This window comes from Mixophyes fleayi, chromosome 1 (genome assembly GCF_038048845.1).
Source record: "Mixophyes fleayi isolate aMixFle1 chromosome 1, aMixFle1.hap1, whole genome shotgun sequence".
Taxonomy (NCBI): Eukaryota; Metazoa; Chordata; class Amphibia; order Anura; family Limnodynastidae; genus Mixophyes; species Mixophyes fleayi.
Window position 1 is genome coordinate 453,618,100 of NC_134402.1, and position 20,791 is coordinate 453,638,890.

The window sequence follows — 20,791 nt, forward strand, 5'->3', positions numbered from 1 at the left end:
TTGTAGTTGAATAGAAAAAAAGCAGCCTGGATAGACTGAACAATATAAAAAATAAATGGACCAAGGTAGTTTGGTATCTGTCTGCATCAGATCCCCTCTCCACTAGGAGTAGAATAGAAAAAAAGGAGCCTGGATAGACTGAACAATATAAAAAATAAATGGACCAAGGTAGTTTGGTGGCTGTCTATGACCCCCCCAACCTCCACTTGTAGTTGAATAGAAAAAAAGCAGCCTGCATAGACTGTAGAATTAGAATATTAAAAGAAATGGACAAAGGCAGTATGGTATCTGTCTGCATCATCAACATCATCATTAGCGCCCTCGTCGCCAACACAAATCTCCCCCTCATCCTCTTCTAATTACAAAGTGGCATCCTTAATTTGTGTATCACCGGCTACACTCGGGCTGTTCAGGCACACATCAGCAGTATGGGTACACTAACAGAATGCTCACGATTAGACATCCCACTGTTGGATGGACTCTCCACAGGGATTGGTGTCATTTGTGATTCAGAGCAAACATTATCCTCTAATGCCTTACTGTTATCTTGCAGCTCGGCTTTGACGCGTGACAGTAGTTGTGCACCACTTGTAGGCTTGGTAACATTTTTGGATCTGCCACTAATAGAGAAAGGTGAAGGCCTCATTCTCTCTTTGCCACTGCGTGTGTAGAATGGCATGTTGGCAATTTTTTTTTTTTTCGGCACTTAACTTTTCCTTAGTTACACTTCTTTTTCACTTCAACACAGTAAATTTTTTTGGGGGGTGTGTTTTTTTGACTGATTTCAAAAGACTATGTAGTTTGACATCGTCTTGCCCAGATGACGTACTGGGAACACTACCATAAGGATTGGTGACAGAACCTGGTTGCTCATTCTGCTACAAATTGTTTTAGATACTGCTGACAAATATGACCTTGAACAGCCAGAAATATTAATGCAAAAGAATGGGAGACACCCCAAAAGCACTTGGAGTGCTAAATATTATTTTTTTTAGACTGCTGAAAAATAGTTCTTTTGACAGCCAGAAATATTAATGCAAAAGAATGGGGGACACCCCAAAAGCACTTGGAGTGCTAAAAATTATTTTTAAGATTGCTGACAAACAGGACTTTTGACAGCCAGAAATATTAATGCAAAAGAATGGGGGACACCCAAAAAGCACTTGGGAGTGCTAAAAATTATTTTTCAGATTGCTGACACCCCAAAGCACTTGTAGTGCCAAATATTGGAAAAAAAAAGACTTATCTATCCTCCTCTCTTCTCTATCAATTGTTATCAGAATTGTAATCAGAATTGTATTCTCTGTTCCTGGTCTAATCAGCCTGTGACCTAACCCTGCTCTCTCCCTCTGTCAAATGGCGATGGATTGCTGTGGAGGCGTGTATTTATAATTTTCAAGTATCGCGAGAACCGAGCCCTGAGATCCGACGACGTCACAATGACGTTCGGACTCGATTTGGAATCCGAATGGGCGGGAGAGTACCGAGCCGGCCGGCTCGGCTCGGTACTCAGATAGGCAAAGTTCGGGTGGGTTCGGTCCTCGGGGACCCGAGCCCGCCCTTCTCTAATCAGCACTGACACCTGCCCTGTAGCTGGTGCAATTGATACGGCTAAAAAACACAGAGCTAAGAGATGACCTGAACTTGAATTGGCTGCATCTGCATTTACTGTACATTGCCTATGCTCGCCCGCTAGTTTCCACCACTGTTCAGCCCTTCAAGTCGGAAACAGGGGTGGGAACATTAATTGCATGCAACTGCGTTGACTGGCGTAAGTTTCTGGCGCATACGAAGAGCTTTTTCAAGCAAGATATCATCATCATCATCAAATTTATATAGCGCCACTAATTCCGCAGCGCTGTACAGAGAACTCATTCACATCAGTCCCTGCCCCATTGGAACTTACAGTCTAAATTCTCTAACACACACACAGATAGAGGGAGAGACTAGGGTCAATATGATAACAGCCAATTAACCTACCAGTATGTTTTTGGAGTGTGGGAGGAAACCGGAGCACCCGGAGGAAACCCACGCAAACACGGGGAGAACATACAAACTCCACACAGATAAGGCCATGGTCGGGAATTGAACTCATGACCCTAGTGCGGTGAGGCAGAAGTGCTAACCACTGAGCCACCGTGCTGCCCTATAGATATATATATATATGGCAGACAAATGGATTTATCTCCGCAGATGAACCAGGCCCAGAAAGTCCAATGAAATGTTAGAATCTGCTTATAATGCTGAGTAGCTATTGGTACTGCTGAACAACTGATTAATCTCACTCTGCAGCAGACATGTGCATCATCTCTTATGTTTTTTGTTTATATTTCCAAGGATTAAGCGTGATAAGACCTCCAGACCTTTTTTGGCTTCTCCGCATACGTGTATGGGGGAACCACGGACAACTGCCTTTGCATAGAGGAGCCTATTTTTCAAGTACCATTAAGATATATTATTAAGGACTCAGCAAATTATGTCTCTATTAATCTCTACTGTGACATTACAGTAGAGTTCTCTGCGGCTACTGTTACAAGTATTATCCTAGTCAGCGAATATAAGTGTCACTCACTGGAGTGAGATCAAAGTCATTTTCTACACGTGTTGCTCCCTGATGAAGTCTTCTAAACAAAGCGAGTAGTGTGAAAGTTCTGCTGTACCTTCAGCTCTGTAACAGGTGTAACAGTCCTACAGCCGCCCTCCTGCAGCTCTATGCGGATCTTCACCGGCAGAGAACCTCACCCTGGAAACTAAGGAGATAAACTGTGTTTATTAAAATGTTTTTCTCCTCTGATTTGGGAATAAAACATTATTTAATAGTTCTATGATATCATTGTCCCATATTTTTACTTCCTATTATAATTATTGTTATTATTATCGTTTCTTTAAATAGCGCTAAACATTTGTAATCATTCGCTTCCCCTTGGAGCTTGCAATCTAAATTTTCTACCACACATACACACACACACACATACAAACATACACACATACACACACACACACACAGACTATGATACATTTTTGTCATTATGATCAATGTAAACTATACACCGCACACATTTGCTGTTCTATATTCTTGACACTTGCTAGTCCCCCTTATGTCACAATGTCAGATAAATTCAAAATGCATATTTGGTACATTGATTTATTTATATTATTATGGGAACACTATTCAAAAAAGTGTATCACCATCTATGTGGCTCTGTCTTACTTTTACAGCTTTTACATATGAATATATATAATATAATATATTACATAATATAGCAGTGGAACGGGAAGCTGGACAAAATGCGTTGGGTCACTGCACATGCTCAGCAGTAGTGTTAGATGACCATCCGTGATATTACTACAAAAATCATTTCTCTAATAATCTCTACCAGAAATCATCCATTTTGAGAAATAAAATGAGCTGTAAGTATGATCTTAGTCACTGACCACAAGTGTCACTCACTGGAGTGTGATCTATGTGTGCTATAAGGAACGATGTCTGTTTCTCATCAATAGTTTTCTAGCCACAATAACCCCGAGATAGAAGTTACAATAGTTCATTCCACATCAGAGAGGTGAACACACTAATAGCTGAGAATAATGACAATGTGAGTCTTAGCATCATCCTCAGACACGTTATTGGTTTAAACAACTAGTTACCCTAATCTTGCTCAATAACTCACCCATGTTGGGGCGAGAGCCCAGCACCTCATGTGTGACATTCATGATAAGTAGAAACAGACTGAAGCACTCGGCCAGGAATAGATCATGACAGCAACAACAGTCATTCACAGCCAAGTCCAGCCCAGCCGAGCGAGTGAGTGAGTAAGACACAGCAGACCCCACAGCCAGGAACTAGGACTGATATATACACCCAGCTGAGACAGTGTCCAGTACACAACAGACCCCACATCCAGGAACTAGGACTGATATATACACCCAGCTGAGACAGTGTCCAGTACACAACAGACCCCACATCCAGGAACTAGGACTGATATATACACCCAGCTGAGACAGTGACCACTACAGAACAGGCCCCACATCCAGGACCTAGGACTGATATATACATGCAGCTGAGACAGTGACCAGTACAGAACAGACCCCACATCCAGGAACTAGGACTGATATATACATGCAGCTGAGATAGTGACCACTACAGAACAGACCCCACATCCAGGAACTAGGACTGATATATACACCCAGCTGAGATAGTGACCAGTACAGAACACACTTCACATCCAGGAACTAGGACTGATATATACACCCAGCTGAGATAGTGACCAGTACAGAACAGACTTCACATCCAGGAACTAGGACTGATATATACACCCAGCTGAGATAGTGACCAGTACACAACAGACCCCACATCCAGGAACTAGGACTGATATAAACACCCAGCTGAGACAGTGTCCAGTACAGAACAGACCCCACATCCAGGAACTAGGACTGATATATACACCCAGCTGAGATAGTGACCAGTACAGAACAGACCCCACATCCAGGAACTAGGACTGATATATACACCCAGCTGAGACAGTGTCCAGTACAGAACAGACCTCACATCCAGGAACTAGGACTGATATATACACCCAGCTGAGATAGTGACCAGTACAGAACAGACCTCACATCCAGGAACTAGGACTGATATATACACCCAGCTGAGATAGTGACCACTACAGAACAGACCTCACATCCAGGAACTAGGACTGATATATACACCCAGCTGAGATAGTGACCAGTACAGAACAGACCTCACATCCAGGAACTAGGACTGATATATACACCCAGCTGAGATAGTGACCAGTACAGAACAGACCCCACATCCAGGAACTAGGACTGATATATACACCCAGCTGAGATAGTGACCAGTACACAACAGACCCCACATCCAGGAACTAGGACTGATATATACACCCAGCTGAGTACAGAGACAGGAGAAAAACACAAGTGAAGGAAATATTTGCACATCTATAATTCACATTCTATGATAGGAAACTTGCTCACTAATCGGTAGAAATGTGAGACAATAACACGTGTGCAATATACATTACATGAGACACAATGTGAGTCATGAGAAAGCGGTTAGTTCACCCAGTCACCTTATACATAAGTCACCTGTGTTGCCTCTGACATGCTGGAACTTGTAGGTCAACAGCAGCCGGTGAGACAGGAGCTGCCCTACACAGACCTGATTCTTTATATAATATTATGTGTGTTTAACACATGGGGTATCCAGACGGTCTAGACACACACAGATGAGGCCTGAGATACAGTGTAACATCTGCAATAATTCCAATGAATCCACATATTTCATGTGTCTAAATTTACATGTAAGTCTTTTAATATAGATATAATACTGTAATCATCCAACCAGTCTCTGTTTACATTTTGGATGTTGTGTTTAATGAAGAATAATTACCCTGTGAGGTCAGCAATGCTTACCATTGTGCTATCTATGCTGTCTGACCGCCCCATGTCTCCACTATATACAACATTCTCCCAGTTCTCTCTGAACAATAAAACAAATAGGTTCATATTGTATCTGTTAGATCAGGCTCCTGTATATTATATAGAATCCACCCTTACTGCCCCCTTCACACTGACTGTCCCCCTCTGTGTCATCATCATTTTATAAAATAAATGAACAGATCGTAATATTATAATCATTAATAAAAATATATGTTTACATTTTTTAATTTTTTTTACATTATATACATAAATCAGGATGTCCTTAGCGTGTACTGTACATAAAATGCAATTAGATAGTTTCTCTTACTCGCAAACACATGTTCTGGGCAGACATCCATGTAGTCATACAGCTAAAAGTCATGTACGTGCAGGTAGCGCCTTATATCTATCCACCCGCTCCCGGCCCCGTTACACCCTTCAAGTCATAGGCAGTTGTCAGTGTCAGTTGCGCTCAGACATGAATTGCATTCACTGGCGTAAGACCCGCTCTGGTGCCCGCACAGAGTACACAAGACACAGCACACACACATGGACTTACATGTGAAGACGAGTCAGTCCCTGCATGTTTAGACCACGTCAATGTTCCTGTGCTACAGTACGTGTGCTGCGGGGTGTAACTGTGTGACCGTGTGTAATGTGGATGTATTTTTAGAATGAATGTATGATTTGTGTGTGTTTCTGTGGGAAGTTGAATTACTGTAACTAAGTGTTTAGTATATAGAGGTATAGTGGAGAAGCCGTAATATAATGTATATTACAGAGGGTTTACAGATTCTGTATTCTATGCCGTATGTCAGATACACACGCAGCATTCCTGCCACGCAAACCGAGCGCCAATCTATAGGATCACGGCTCAGCCTGAGCTTCAATCTGTTGGACCACAGCTCAGTCTGAGCGCCAAACTATAGGATCATGGCTCAGTCTGAGTGCCAAACTATAGGATCATGACTCAGCCCGAGCGCCAAACTATAGGATCACAGCTCAGTCCAAGCGCCAAACTATAGGATCATGGCTCAGTCTGAGTGCAAAACTATAGGATCATGGCTCAGCCTGAGCGCCAAATTATAGGATCATAGCTCAGTCTGAGCGCCAAACTATAGGATCATGGCTCAGTCTGAGCGCCAAACTATAGGATCATGACTCAGCCCGAGCGCCAAACTATAGGATCATGGCTCAGCCTGAGCGCCAAACTATAAGATAATAGCTCAGTCTGAGCGCCAAACTATAGGATCATGGCTCAGCCTGAGTGTCAAACTATAGGATCATGGCTCAGTCTGAGCGCCAAAATATAGAATCATGACTCAGCCTGAACGCCAAACTTTAAGATCATCATCATCATCAACATTTATTTATATAGCGCCAGCAAATTCCGTAGCGCTTTACAATTGGGAACAAACATTAATAAGACAATACTGGGTAATACATACAGACAGAGAGGTAAGAGAACCCTGCTCGAAAGCTTACAATCTATAGGACAATGGGAGTTAGAAACACAAGGGCATGTGCTACATTATATTGCACAATGGACCAGCTAGACTGCAAAGGTAAAAGTACTGAGTGGGCTGTGTGTGTTGCAATGTTGGTCAGAAGGTTGTTGTCTTGCGTTAGCAGTGTAGAGGATGGCAATAGGGTAATCTAGGGAAATTAAGATGATGGTTGAGGAATATCATAACCTTGTCTGAAGAGGTGGGTTTTCAGTGAACGCTTGAAGGTTTGAAGACTAGAGGAAAGTCTTACTGTGCGAGGGAGGGAATTCCACAAAGTAGGTGCAGCTCGGAAAAAATCCTGTAACCGAGAATGGGAGGATGTGATCAGAGTGGAGGAGAGACGTAGATCTTGTGCAGAACGGAGGTGTCGAGTAGGGAGATATTTCGAGACAAGTGAGGAAATGTATGTCGGTGCAATTTTGTTGATGGCCTTGTATGTTAGTAGAAGAATTTTATATTGGATTCGTTGAAATACAGGCAGCCAATGTAGAAACTGACAGAGTGGCTCAGCAGAGGAATAACGGTTTGTAAGAAAAATCAGTCTAGCCGCTGCGTGCAAAATAGATTGTAGGGGTTCAAGTCTGCCTTTGGGAAGACCAGTAAGGAGGGAATTGCAATAGTCGATGCGGGAGATGATGAGTGCATGAATTAATGTTTTTGCGGTGTCTTGTGTCAGATATGTGCGTATTCTGGAAATGTTCTTTAGGTGTATGTAACATGATTTAGATATAGAGTTGATGTGGGGAATAAACGACAGTTTTGAATCAAGGATTACACCTAGGCAACGAACTTGCGGGGTGGGATTTATGGTCATGTTATCGACAGAAATAGAAATGTCAGGCAGGAAGCTTCTGTTCTTGGGTGGGAATATTAGTAATTCAGTTTTTGAAAGATTGAGTTTGAGTTGGCGAGAAGACATCCAAGATGAAATGGCAGAAAGACAGTCAGTAACGCGAGACAACACAGATGGTGAAAGATCAGGAGAGGATAGATAAATTTGTGTATCATCCGCATAGAGATGATACTGAAATCCAAAGGAGCTTATTCGTTTTCCAAGAGAAGTGGTGTAGATAGAGAATAGCAGAGGACCTAGGACTGAGCCTTGTGGAACTCCAACTGATAAAGGAAGCGGAGCAGAGGTGGATCCAGAGAAATTAACACTGAAAGATCGATTAGATAGGTAGGATGAGAACCAAGATAGGACAGTGCCTTCAAGACCTAGGGATTGCAGTGTTTGTATGAGGAGAGAGTGGTCAACAGTGTCAAATGCAGCAGAGAGATCCAGGAAAATTAGAAGAGAGTATTGGTTATTATTTTTTGCTGTGATCAAATCATTGACAACTTTGGTCAGCGCCGTCTCTGTGGAGTGTTGAGAGCGAAAGCCTGACTGAAGAGGATCATGGCTCAGTCTGAGCGCCAAACTATAAGATCATGGCTCAGTCTGAGCGCCAAACTATAAGATCATGGCTCAGTCTGAGCGCCAAACTATAGGATTATGGCTCAGTCTGAGAGCCAAACTATAGAATCATGACTCAGCCTGAACGCCAAACTATGAGATCATGGCTCATGCCTAACGCTAAACTATAGGATCATGGTTCGGGCCGAGCGCCAAACTATAGGATCATGGCTCAGCCCGAGAGCCAAACTATAGGATCATGGCTCAGCCCGAGCGCCAAAATATAGAATCATGACTCAGCCTGAACGCCAAACTATAAGATCATGGCTCAGCCCGAGCACCAAACCATAGGATCATGGCTTAGTCTGAGCGCCAAACTATAGGGTCATGGCTCAGCCTGAGCGTCAAACTATAGAATCATGGCTCAGTGTGAGCGCCAAACTATAGGATCATGGCTCAGCTGGAGCACCAAACTATAGGATCATGGCTCAGCCTGAGCACCATACTAAAGGATCATGGCTCAGCCCGAGCGCCAAACTAAAGGATCATGGCTCAGTCCAAGCTTCAAACTATAGGATCATGGCTCAGCCTGAGCACCAAACTATAGGATCATGGCTCAGCCCGAGCACCAAACTAAAGGATCATGGCTCAGCCCAAGCTTCAAACTATAGGATAGTGGCTCAGACCGTGCACCAAACTATAGGATCATGGCTCAGCCCGAGCACCAAACTATAGGATCATGGCTCAGCCCGAGCGCCAAACTATAGAATCATGGCTCAGTCTGAGCGTCAAACTATAGGATCATGGCTCAGGCCTAGCGCCAAACTATAGGATTATGGCTCAGGCCTAGCGCCAAACTATAGGATCATGGCTCAGACCAAGCGCCAAACTAAAGGATCATGGCTCAGTACAAGCTTCAAACTATAGGATCATGGCTCAGCCCGAGCACCAAAGTATAGGATCATGACTCAGCCCGAGCACCAAACTATAGGATCATGGCTCAGTCTGAGCACCAAACTATAGGATCATGGCTCAGCCCGAGCACCAAACTATAGGATCATGGCTCAGTCTGAGCACCAAACTATAGGATCATGGCTCAGCCCGAGCGCCAAAATATAAAATCATGACTCAGCCTGAACGCCAAACTATGAGATCATGGCTCATGCCCAACACTAAAATATAGGATCATGGTTCAGGCCGAGCGCCAAACTATAGGATCATGGCTCAGCCCGAGCGCCAAACTACAGGATCATGGCTCAGACCAAGCGCCAAACAATAGGATCATGGCTCAGCCCGAGCGCCAAACTATAGGATCATGGCTCAGTCTGAGCGCCAAACTATAGAATCATGACTCAGCCTGAACGCCAAACTATGAGATCATGGCTCATGCCTAACGCTAAACTATAGGATCATTGTTCAGGCCGAGCGCCAAACTATAGGATCGTGGCTCAGCCTGAGCGCCAAACTACAGGATCATGGCTCAGCCCAAGCGCCAAACTATAGGATCATGGCTCAGCCCGAGCGCCAAACTACAGGATCATGGCTCAGCCTGAGTGCCAAACTATAGGATCATGGCTCAGCCCGAGCACCAAACTATAGGATCATGGCTCAGTCTGAGTGCCAAACTATAAGGTCAAGGCTCAGTCTGAGTGTCAAACTATAGGATCATGGCTCAGTCTGAGCGCCAAACTATAGGATCATGGCTCAGCCCGAGCACCAAACTATAGGATCATGGCTCAGCCCGAGCACCAAACTATAGGATCATGGCTCAGCCTGAACGCCAAACTATGAGATCATGGCTCATGCCTAACGCTAAACTATAGGATCATGGTTCAGGCCGAGCGCCAAACTATAGGATCATGGCTTAGCCCGAGCGCCAAACTATAGGATCATGGCTCAGCCCGAGCGCCAAACTATAGGAACATGGCTCAGCCTGAGTGCCAAACTATAGGACCATGGCTCAGCCCGAGCACCAAACTATAGGATCATGGCTCATTCTGAGCACCAAACTATAGGGTCATGGCTCAGCCTGAGCGTCAAACTATAGAATCATGGCTCAGTGTGAGCGCCAAACTATAGGGTCAAGACTCAGTCTGAGCGTCAAACTATAGGATTATGGCTCAGTCTGAGCGCCAAAATATAGGGATCATGGCTCAGCCTGAGCGTCAAACTATAGGATCATGGCTCAGTCTGAGCGCCAAAATATAGAATCAGGGCTCAGCCCGAGCGCCAAAATATAGAATCATGACTCAGCCTGAACGCCAAACTATAAGATCATGGCTCAGTCTGAGCGCCAAACTATAAGATCATGGCTCAGCCTGAACGCCAAACTATAAGATCATGGCTCATGCCTAACGCTAAACTATAGGATCATGGTTCAGGCCGAGCGCCAAACTATAGGATCGTGGCTCAGCCTGAGCGCCAAACTACAGGATCATGGCTCAGCCCAAGCGCCAAACTATAGGATCATGGCTCAGCCCGAGCGCCAAACTACAGGATCATGGCTCAGCCTGAGTGCCAAACTATAGGATAATGGCTCAACCCGAGCACCAAACTATAGGATCATGGCTCAGTCTGAGCGCCAAACTATAGAGTCAAGGCTCAGTCTGAGCGTCAAACTATAGGATCATGGCTCAGTCTGAGCGCCAAACTATAGGATCATGGCTCAGCCCGAGCACCAAACTATAGGATCATGGCTCAGCGCGAGCACCAAACTATAGGATCATGGCTCAGTTTGAGCGCCAAACTATAGAATCATGACTCAGCCTGAACGCCAAACTATGAGATCATGGCTCATGCCTAACGCTAAACTATAGGATCATGGTTCAGGCCGAGCGCCAAACTATAGGATCATGGCTCAGCCCGAGCGCCAAACTATAGGATCATGGCTCAGCCCGAGCGCCAAACTATAGGAACATGGCTCAGCCTGAGCGCCAAACTATAGGACCATGGCTCAGCCCGAGCACCAAACTATAGGATCATGGCTCATTCTGAGCACCAAACTATAGGGTCATGGCTCAGCCTGAGCTTCAAACTATAGAATCATGGCTCAGTGTGAGCGCCAAACCATAGGGTCAAGGCTCAGTCTGAGCGTCAAACTATAGGATCATGGCTCAGTCTGAGCGCCAAACTATAGGGATCATGGCTCAGCCCGAGTGCCAAAATATAGAATCATGGCTCAGTCTGAGCGCCAAACTATAGGATTATGGCTCAGTCTGAGAGCCAAACTATAGAATCATGGCTCAGTCTGAGCGTCAAACTATAGGATCATGGCTCAGGCCTAGCGCCAAACTATAGGATTATGGCTCAGGCCTAGCGCCAAACTATAGGATCATGGCTCAGACCAAGCGCCAAACTAAAGGATCATGGCTCAGTACAAGCTTCAAACTATAGGATCATGGCTCAGCCCGAGCACCAAAGTATAGGATCATGACTCAGCCCGAGCACCAAACTATAGGATCATGGCTCAGTCTGAGCACCAAACTATAGGATCATGGCTCAGCCCGAGCACCAAACTATAGGATCATGGCTCAGTCTGAGCACCAAACTATAGGATCATGGCTCAGCCCGAGCGCCAAAATATAAAATCATGACTCAGCCTGAACGCCAAACTATGAGATCATGGCTCATGCCCAACACTAAAATATAGGATCATGGTTCAGGCCGAGCGCCAAACTATAGGATCATGGCTCAGCCCGAGCGCCAAACTACAGGATCATGGCTCAGACCAAGCGCCAAACAATAGGATCATGGCTCAGCCCGAGCGCCAAACTATAGGATCATGGCTCAGTCTGAGCGCCAAACTATAGAATCATGACTCAGCCTGAACGCCAAACTATGAGATCATGGCTCATGCCTAACGCTAAACTATAGGATCATTGTTCAGGCCGAGCGCCAAACTATAGGATCGTGGCTCAGCCTGAGCGCCAAACTACAGGATCATGGCTCAGCCCAAGCGCCAAACTATAGGATCATGGCTCAGCCCGAGCGCCAAACTACAGGATCATGGCTCAGCCTGAGTGCCAAACTATAGGATCATGGCTCAGCCCGAGCACCAAACTATAGGATCATGGCTCAGTCTGAGTGCCAAACTATAAGGTCAAGGCTCAGTCTGAGTGTCAAACTATAGGATCATGGCTCAGTCTGAGCGCCAAACTATAGGATCATGGCTCAGCCCGAGCACCAAACTATAGGATCATGGCTCAGCCCGAGCACCAAACTATAGGATCATGGCTCAGCCTGAACGCCAAACTATGAGATCATGGCTCATGCCTAACGCTAAACTATAGGATCATGGTTCAGGCCGAGCGCCAAACTATAGGATCATGGCTTAGCCCGAGCGCCAAACTATAGGATCATGGCTCAGCCCGAGCGCCAAACTATAGGAACATGGCTCAGCCTGAGCGCCAAACTATAGGACCATGGCTCAGCCCGAGCACCAAACTATAGGATCATGGCTCATTCTGAGCACCAAACTATAGGGTCATGGCTCAGCCTGAGCGTCAAACTATAGAATCATGGCTCAGTGTGAGCGCCAAACTATAGGGTCAAGACTCAGTCTGAGCGTCAAACTATAGGATTATGGCTCAGTCTGAGCGCCAAAATATAGGGATCATGGCTCAGCCTGAGCGTCAAACTATAGGATCATGGCTCAGTCTGAGCGCCAAAATATAGAATCAGGGCTCAGCCCGAGCGCCAAAATATAGAATCATGACTCAGCCTGAACGCCAAACTATAAGATCATGGCTCAGTCTGAGCGCCAAACTATAAGATCATGGCTCAGCCTGAACGCCAAACTATAAGATCATGGCTCATGCCTAACGCTAAACTATAGGATCATGGTTCAGGCCGAGCGCCAAACTATAGGATCGTGGCTCAGCCTGAGCGCCAAACTACAGGATCATGGCTCAGCCCAAGCGCCAAACTATAGGATCATGGCTCAGCCCGAGCGCCAAACTACAGGATCATGGCTCAGCCTGAGTGCCAAACTATAGGATAATGGCTCAACCCGAGCACCAAACTATAGGATCATGGCTCAGTCTGAGCGCCAAACTATAGAGTCAAGGCTCAGTCTGAGCGTCAAACTATAGGATCATGGCTCAGTCTGAGCGCCAAACTATAGGATCATGGCTCAGCCCGAGCACCAAACTATAGGATCATGGCTCAGCGCGAGCACCAAACTATAGGATCATGGCTCAGTTTGAGCGCCAAACTATAGAATCATGACTCAGCCTGAACGCCAAACTATGAGATCATGGCTCATGCCTAACGCTAAACTATAGGATCATGGTTCAGGCCGAGCGCCAAACTATAGGATCATGGCTCAGCCCGAGCGCCAAACTATAGGATCATGGCTCAGCCCGAGCGCCAAACTATAGGAACATGGCTCAGCCTGAGCGCCAAACTATAGGACCATGGCTCAGCCCGAGCACCAAACTATAGGATCATGGCTCATTCTGAGCACCAAACTATAGGGTCATGGCTCAGCCTGAGCTTCAAACTATAGAATCATGGCTCAGTGTGAGCGCCAAACCATAGGGTCAAGGCTCAGTCTGAGCGTCAAACTATAGGATCATGGCTCAGTCTGAGCGCCAAACTATAGGGATCATGGCTCAGCCCGAGTGCCAAAATATAGAATCATGGCTCAGTCTGAGCGCCAAACTATAGGATTATGGCTCAGTCTGAGAGCCAAACTATAGAATCATGACTCAGCCTGAACGCCAAACTATAGGATCATGGCTCAACCCGAGCGCCAAAATATAGAATCATGACTCAGTCTGAACGCCAAACTATAAGATCATGGCTCAGTCTGAGCGCCAAACTATAGGATTATGGCTCAGTCTGAGCGCCAAACTATAGAATCATGACTCAGCCTGAACGCCAAACTATGAGAGCATGGCTCATGCCTAATGCTAAACTATAGGATCATGGTTCAGGCCGAGCGCCAAACTATAGGATCATGGCTCAGCCCGAGCGAAAAACTATAGGATCATGGCTCAGCCTGAGCGCCAAACTATAGGATCATGGCTCAGCCTGAGCTTCAAACTATAGGATCATGGCTCAGTCCAAGCTTAAAACTATAGGATCATGGCTCAGCCCGTGCACCAAACTATAGGATCATGGCTCAGCCCGAGCACCAAACTAAAGGATCATGGCTCAGCCCGAGCGCCAAACTATAGGATCATGGCTCAGCCCGAGCGGCAAACTATAGGATCATGGCTCAGGCCTAGCGCCAAACTATAGAATCATGGCTCAGTCTGAGCGTCAAACTATAGGATCATGGCTCAGGCCTAGCGCCAAACTATAGGATCATGGCTCAGCCCGAGCACCAAACTAAAGGATCATGGCTCAGCCCGACCACCAAACTAAAGGATCATGGCTCAGCCCGAGCGGCAAACTATAGGATCATGGCTCAGGCCTAGCGCCAAACTATAGAATCATGGCTCAGTCTGAGCGTCAAACTATAGGATCATGGCTCAGGCCTAGCGCCAAACTATAGGATTATGGCTCAGGCCTAGCGCCAAACTATAGGATCATGCCTCAGTCTGGGCGCCAAACTATAGAATCATGACTCAGCCTGAACGCCAAACTATGAGAGCATGGCTCATGCCTAACGCTAAACTATAGGATCATGGTTCAGGCCAAGCACCAAACTATAGGATCATAGCTCAGCCCGAGCGCCAAACTATAGGATCATGGCTCAGCCCGAGCGCCAAACTATAGGATCATGGCTCAGCCCGAGCGCCAAACTATAGGAACATGGCTCAGCCTGAGCGCCAAACTATAGGACCATGACTCAGCCCGAGCACCAAACTATAGGATCATGGCTCATTCTGAGCGCCAAACTATAGGGTCATGGCTCAGCCTGAGCGTCAAACTATAGAATCATGGCTCAGTGTGAGCACCAAACTATAGGATCATGGCTCAGCCCGAGCACTAAACTATAGGATCATGGCTCAGCCCGAGCACCAAACTAAAGGATCATGGCTCAGCCCAAGCGCCAAACTAAAGTATCATGGCTCAGTCCAAGCTTCAAACTATATGATCATGGCTCAGCCCGTGCACCAAACTATAGGATCATGGCTCAGCCCGAGCACCAAACTAAAGGATCATGGCTCAGCCCGAGCGCCAAACTATAGGATCATGGCTCAGCCCGAGCACCAAACTAAAGGATCATGGCTCAGCCCAAGCGCCAAACTATAGGATCATGGCTCAGCCCGAGCGCCAAACTATAGGATCATGGCTCAGGCCTAGCGCCAAACTATAGGATCATGGCTCAGGCCTAGCGCCAAACTATAGGATCATGGCTCAGCCCGAGCGCCAAACTAAAGGATCATGGCTCAGTCCAAGCTTCAAACTATAGGATCATGGCTCAGCCCGAGCACCAAACTATAGGATCATGGCTCAGCCCGAGCACCAAACTATAGGATCATGGCTCAGTCTGAGCACCAAACTATAGGATCATGGCTCAGCCCGAGCACCAAACTATAGAATCATGGCTCAGTCTGAGCATCAAACTATAGGATCATGGCTCAGCCCGAGCGCCAAAATATAGAATCATGACTCAGCCTGAACGCCAAACTATAAGATCATGGCTCAGTCTAAACGCCAAACTATAGGATTATGCCTCAGTCTGAGCGCCAAACTATAGGATTATGGCTCAGCCTGAGCACCAAACTATAGGATCATGGCTCAGCCCGAGCACCAACCTATAGGATCATGGCTCAGCCCGAGCACCAAACTATAGGATCATGGCTCAGTCCGTGCACCAAACTATAGGACCATGGCTCAGCCCGAGCACCAAACTATAGGACCATGGCTCAGCCCGAGCACCAAACTATAGGATCATGGCTCAGACCAAGAGGCAAACTATAGGATCATGGCTCAGTCCGTGCACCAAACTATAGGACCATGGCTCAGCCCGAGCACCAAACTATAGGACCATGGCTCAGCCCGAGCACCAAACTATAGGATCATGGCTCAGACCAAGAGGCAAACTATAGGATCAGAGTCCAGTGTGACCACACTTGCTACAATATCAGGTATATTGTCAATTATTCCTGCATATATTGCAGAGTGTATGGTCGACATTAAACATCAACATTTGCCATTTGACCCATTAGGAGCTTTGTCACTTTTTCATACCACTTACCACTGTATGCTTTACTATAATGCCATATACTGCCAATGTGTAATGATACCACTGTATACTGTACTGTGATACCATATACTGCACAGGTGTAATGACACCACTGTATGCTGTACTGTGATACTATATACTGAACAGGTGTAATGACACCACTGTATGCTGTACTGTGATACTATATACTGAACAGGTGTAATGACACCACTGTATGCTGTACTGTGATACTATATGCTGAACAGGTGTAATGACACCACTGTATGCTGTACTGTGATACTATATACTGAACAGGTGTAATGACACCACTGTATGCTGTACTGTGATACCATATACTGCCCAGGTGTAATGACACCACTGTATGCTGTACTGTGATACTATATACTGCCCAGGTGTAATGACATCACTGTATGCTGTACTGTGATACCATATACTGCCTGGTGTAATGACACCACTGTGTGCTGTACTGTGATACCATATACTGCCCTAGTGTAATGACACCACTGTACAGTTATGGTACATTAGTATAACACACTGTGGTTGGAGGAGAATGAATGATAACATACTACTGTGTCTCTTACATTTGGCCACGTGCCCACACACCTTAGTTTAAAAACAATAGAACATGTTATACAAAGCCAAGAACACCAAACACGTCTACAAATCCCTAAATAGTGTTAGGATACAATGAAATAGGATTTAGGAGATAAAAAGCCGGTGCTGGGTATATCCCCACATCTATAAGGATAACAGGGAGGGTGGATGATGTTATTTATGTAATGGAGGTCTGATACCTGTACAGATATTTATATTGCTGCAGTTGGGGTTGTGTTTAGTGCTACAGGGCAACTTGCAAGTAAGACATTCATCTCAGGATGGCAGAATTTTTTTTATGGATAAATACTTTGTTTTCAGTGGGCAATTCTTAGAAAATATTTTTTTTTTATATATATTTGTCTATTTTTAAACTTTTTATTTTATTTTAGTCACTTAGTGGAACTGAAAGCCCAAGTGTCCTTGCTAGCCGGCCATCTGGGTCATCCAAGCGCACATCCCTTGAGAGTGGCCACACACCAGTAAGCTAAGCCTTAACCCTCCCGGTCAGTATTGTTATGTTACGGTGGCAAAGTAGTTAGTACTGCTGCCTCACTGTGTTGGGGTCATGGGTTAGATACTAAACGATTCCTGATCTGCGTGGAGTTTGCACGTTCTCCCCGTGTTTGTCTGAGTTTTCTCTGGCTGTTCCCACAGTTTGACTGCTGACGAAATACCTGTGCACGTGTGTGTTAAGGAATTTAGACTGTAAGCTCCTATGGTACAGTGACTGATGTGAATGACTCCATTCTCTCTGTACCGCTGCTGCATAATGTGATTAGCGCTATATAAATAAACAATAATAATAATCAGAGTGAGTGTACAGGGTGTATATGTTGAGTATGAGTGTGCTCTCATTCAGCTAGTGAGGTCTCAGTGAACAGGATCCCACCTCCACACTCACATACTGTAGCGATGCGTGTGTATTGCAGTCTCAGATCTCCTACGTTACACTAACATCATATGTATAAATTCTCTGTGCTGGACACATACATCATTATATAAGACTCCATGTTACGGAGAGAAGGCTCAGAGAATCATCCACACTCAGGGTGGGGGAATCATCCACACTCAGGGTGGGGTATCATAATACAGAAATTGGAATTATCTCATGTATAATAAATGAAAGAAGCAGAGATCATATGACAGACGGTGCAGCACAAGGCCTGTAGCACAGACACATAAATAGAGGTGATTTGTGTAACACACAAACACTTATTGTCCTTAGCAGCAGAATATAACTAAGTACTGGGGGGGGCAAGAGACCCTCAAACAATGATGCCACAAACAGATCTGTCTTAGAAACAAAGACCCCAAAACCAGAGACAGGTCTGTCCCAATGTACAGAATACACAGGGAAGACATCACACCTGCACTGTCAGCTGCAGAGACACACAACATGCATTGTGCATCCACACACACAGACATATGCATGATGACACACAGACACACAACATGCATTGTGCATCCACACACACAGACACACAACATGCATTGTGCATCCACACACACAGACATATGCATGATGACACACAGACACACAACATGCATTGTGCATCCACACACATCACCAATGCATCTGATGATGTGTATGCAGTGTACATACACACACACACCATCACATGATGACACACAGACACACAACATGCATTGTGCATACACACACACACACACACACACACACACACACACACACACACCATCACATGATGACACACAGACACACAACATGCATTGTGCATCCACACACATCACCAATGCATCTGATGATGTGTATGCATTGTGCATACACACACACACCATCACACGATGACACACAGACACACAACATGCATTGTCCTCCATCCACACAGTCCCGGCATTGCAGCGATGCACAAGGTGACCCACATGACGGACAGAGGACACCACAGACCCCCTCACCTCCTCGGCTCACGGTACCCCGGGCTCGGCTAACATGGCTCCGTGTGGATGACAGCGCTGCCAGTGCAGCTGCAGTGACGTCAGCGCTGCCTCTGCCCAGTGAGACACTGGGGGACCAGAGGGAGAGGCTGGAAGGTAACAGGGATGGAGGAGGGAGGGGGGAGGATCTGTTACATAATAACACTCAGTGATACAATGTATCATTAGCAGTGATACAGTGATCAGGGGCTGAGGGTGGTAAACCAGGGGGCTGGTTATATAATAATAATAATAATAATAATCAGCAGGGTGGAGTAATACAATTCTGTTTGGTTTGTTTGCTTCTTCCACTGATTGCTCTTATGTCATAAAATAATTGGCTATTTCATATATTGCCCAGTTTTCTTTTTTTATAGGTCCTAACCACTAGCCCTATGAGCTGACACTCTTCTACTGTATCTTCATAACGGACCATGTTTAACCATATTAGCATTCTTGCTTCCCTTTGTTTATTATTTATTTATTGTTAGTTTTTGTTTATTTCATTTTATTTTCTTTATTTAGTTTTATTTTGCAATTTTCTACATTTGTTTTGAAGTTGGGGGGGGGGGGGTCTTTTTTCCTTAGATTCAAATGAATCGAGAACAGTGATAAACATAATAAAAAGGAGAAACAATAAAAGGATTATTGCTGCTGTGCTGTGAAAAAAAAGTGTATCCAAAATCTTTAGCACATAATGGGTTTTTTTGCCATCATTTAAACTCCTGAAGATTCTTCTGTTTCACTCCATCGCTGCAGTTTCTATGTCAGGAGAGAAGGGCTTCTCTGTCTGAGCAGACAGGCAGTGACTGCCAGCTGGTCAGACTTGCTTTGCAGAAATGCACCGTATGGATTGGTCGGTTCATAGGACTACATTTACTAAAGGGTATCTTTTGGGGTGGTTTTAAACCACCTTATTTACTATATGAAGGTTTGAGACTCAAATGTCGAACCGACAATGATCTATGGAGGTTTTAAAACATCCAAAACTCTTGAAATTTATTCAAAACTGCCACAAAAATAAGAAGTATTTTTTTAGCTCTGCTTTTGCTAGAATAGATAGCTGACATGGCGTCCTGCCACTCAGAACACAACAGGAGGTACCGTTGTCTTATGCATTATGGGGGCAATCATTAATTTCTGACTAAGGGTGCAAAAATAATTTATAATTAAGTTATGAGGGTAAATTTAATTATGCATTATATTATATTCATTATAGCTTATTATATTATCCTATAACCTCCTGTTATGTTGTAATTGGCAGCAGTTTGAGCAATCTCACAGTCACCTCTTTTTCCTGGCTTTTTTAGTTTGTCAAACTGCAGCTTAACAAATCTGATGGTTCCGTTCTTATCAGGATAAAATAAAGGTGACAGTGTGCAGTGTGTAGTGTGGGGCTGTGTAAGACAGCGGATTTCAGGCCGGGTTCATGTGGTTTGGCCTTTAGTAAATCCACCTAAAATGAGCGGCTTTAACAAAACGCCCTCTAGTACATCTGGGGGTAAATGTATCAAGCTGAGAACTTGCCGGCGGGTTTGAAAAGTGGAGATGTTGCCTATAGCAACCAATCAGACTCTAGCTATCACTGTGTAGAATGTACTAAATAAATGATAGCTAGAATCTGATTGGTTTTTCAAAAACGCCGGAATACTCTCAGCTTGATACATTTACCCCCAGGTCTGTAGTGCGCTCAGATGCACCGACTGCTGAATGAGGAAATATATAACGTAAACCAGGCGCCAGAAATAGAGGCCGCTGAACGGGCAACGGGCACCAGGG

General features: G+C 45.2%; 1 protein-coding gene across 6 annotated transcripts in view; it reads right to left on the bottom strand.

Annotated features, from left to right (window-relative positions):
* The window catches only part of RUSC2 (RUN and SH3 domain containing 2), a 64,672-nt gene that overhangs the window by 41,463 nt on the left and 2,418 nt on the right, over positions 1 to 20,791 (bottom strand). For 2 of the 6 annotated variants that reach the window (XM_075186635.1, XM_075186595.1), the window contains exons 1-2: positions 18,995 to 19,105; positions 2,661 to 2,750 (exon numbers count right to left, since the gene is read on the bottom strand). The exons of 1 other annotated variant lie outside the window; for it this stretch is intronic. The gene's annotated coding sequence lies outside the window, so the exon portion shown is untranslated. Of the gene's footprint in view, positions 1 to 2,660; positions 2,751 to 3,671; positions 3,747 to 18,994; positions 19,106 to 20,791 lie in introns of those variants that run through there. 3 more of the 6 variants (XM_075186603.1, XM_075186612.1, XM_075186627.1) reach the window with 3 other exon arrangements.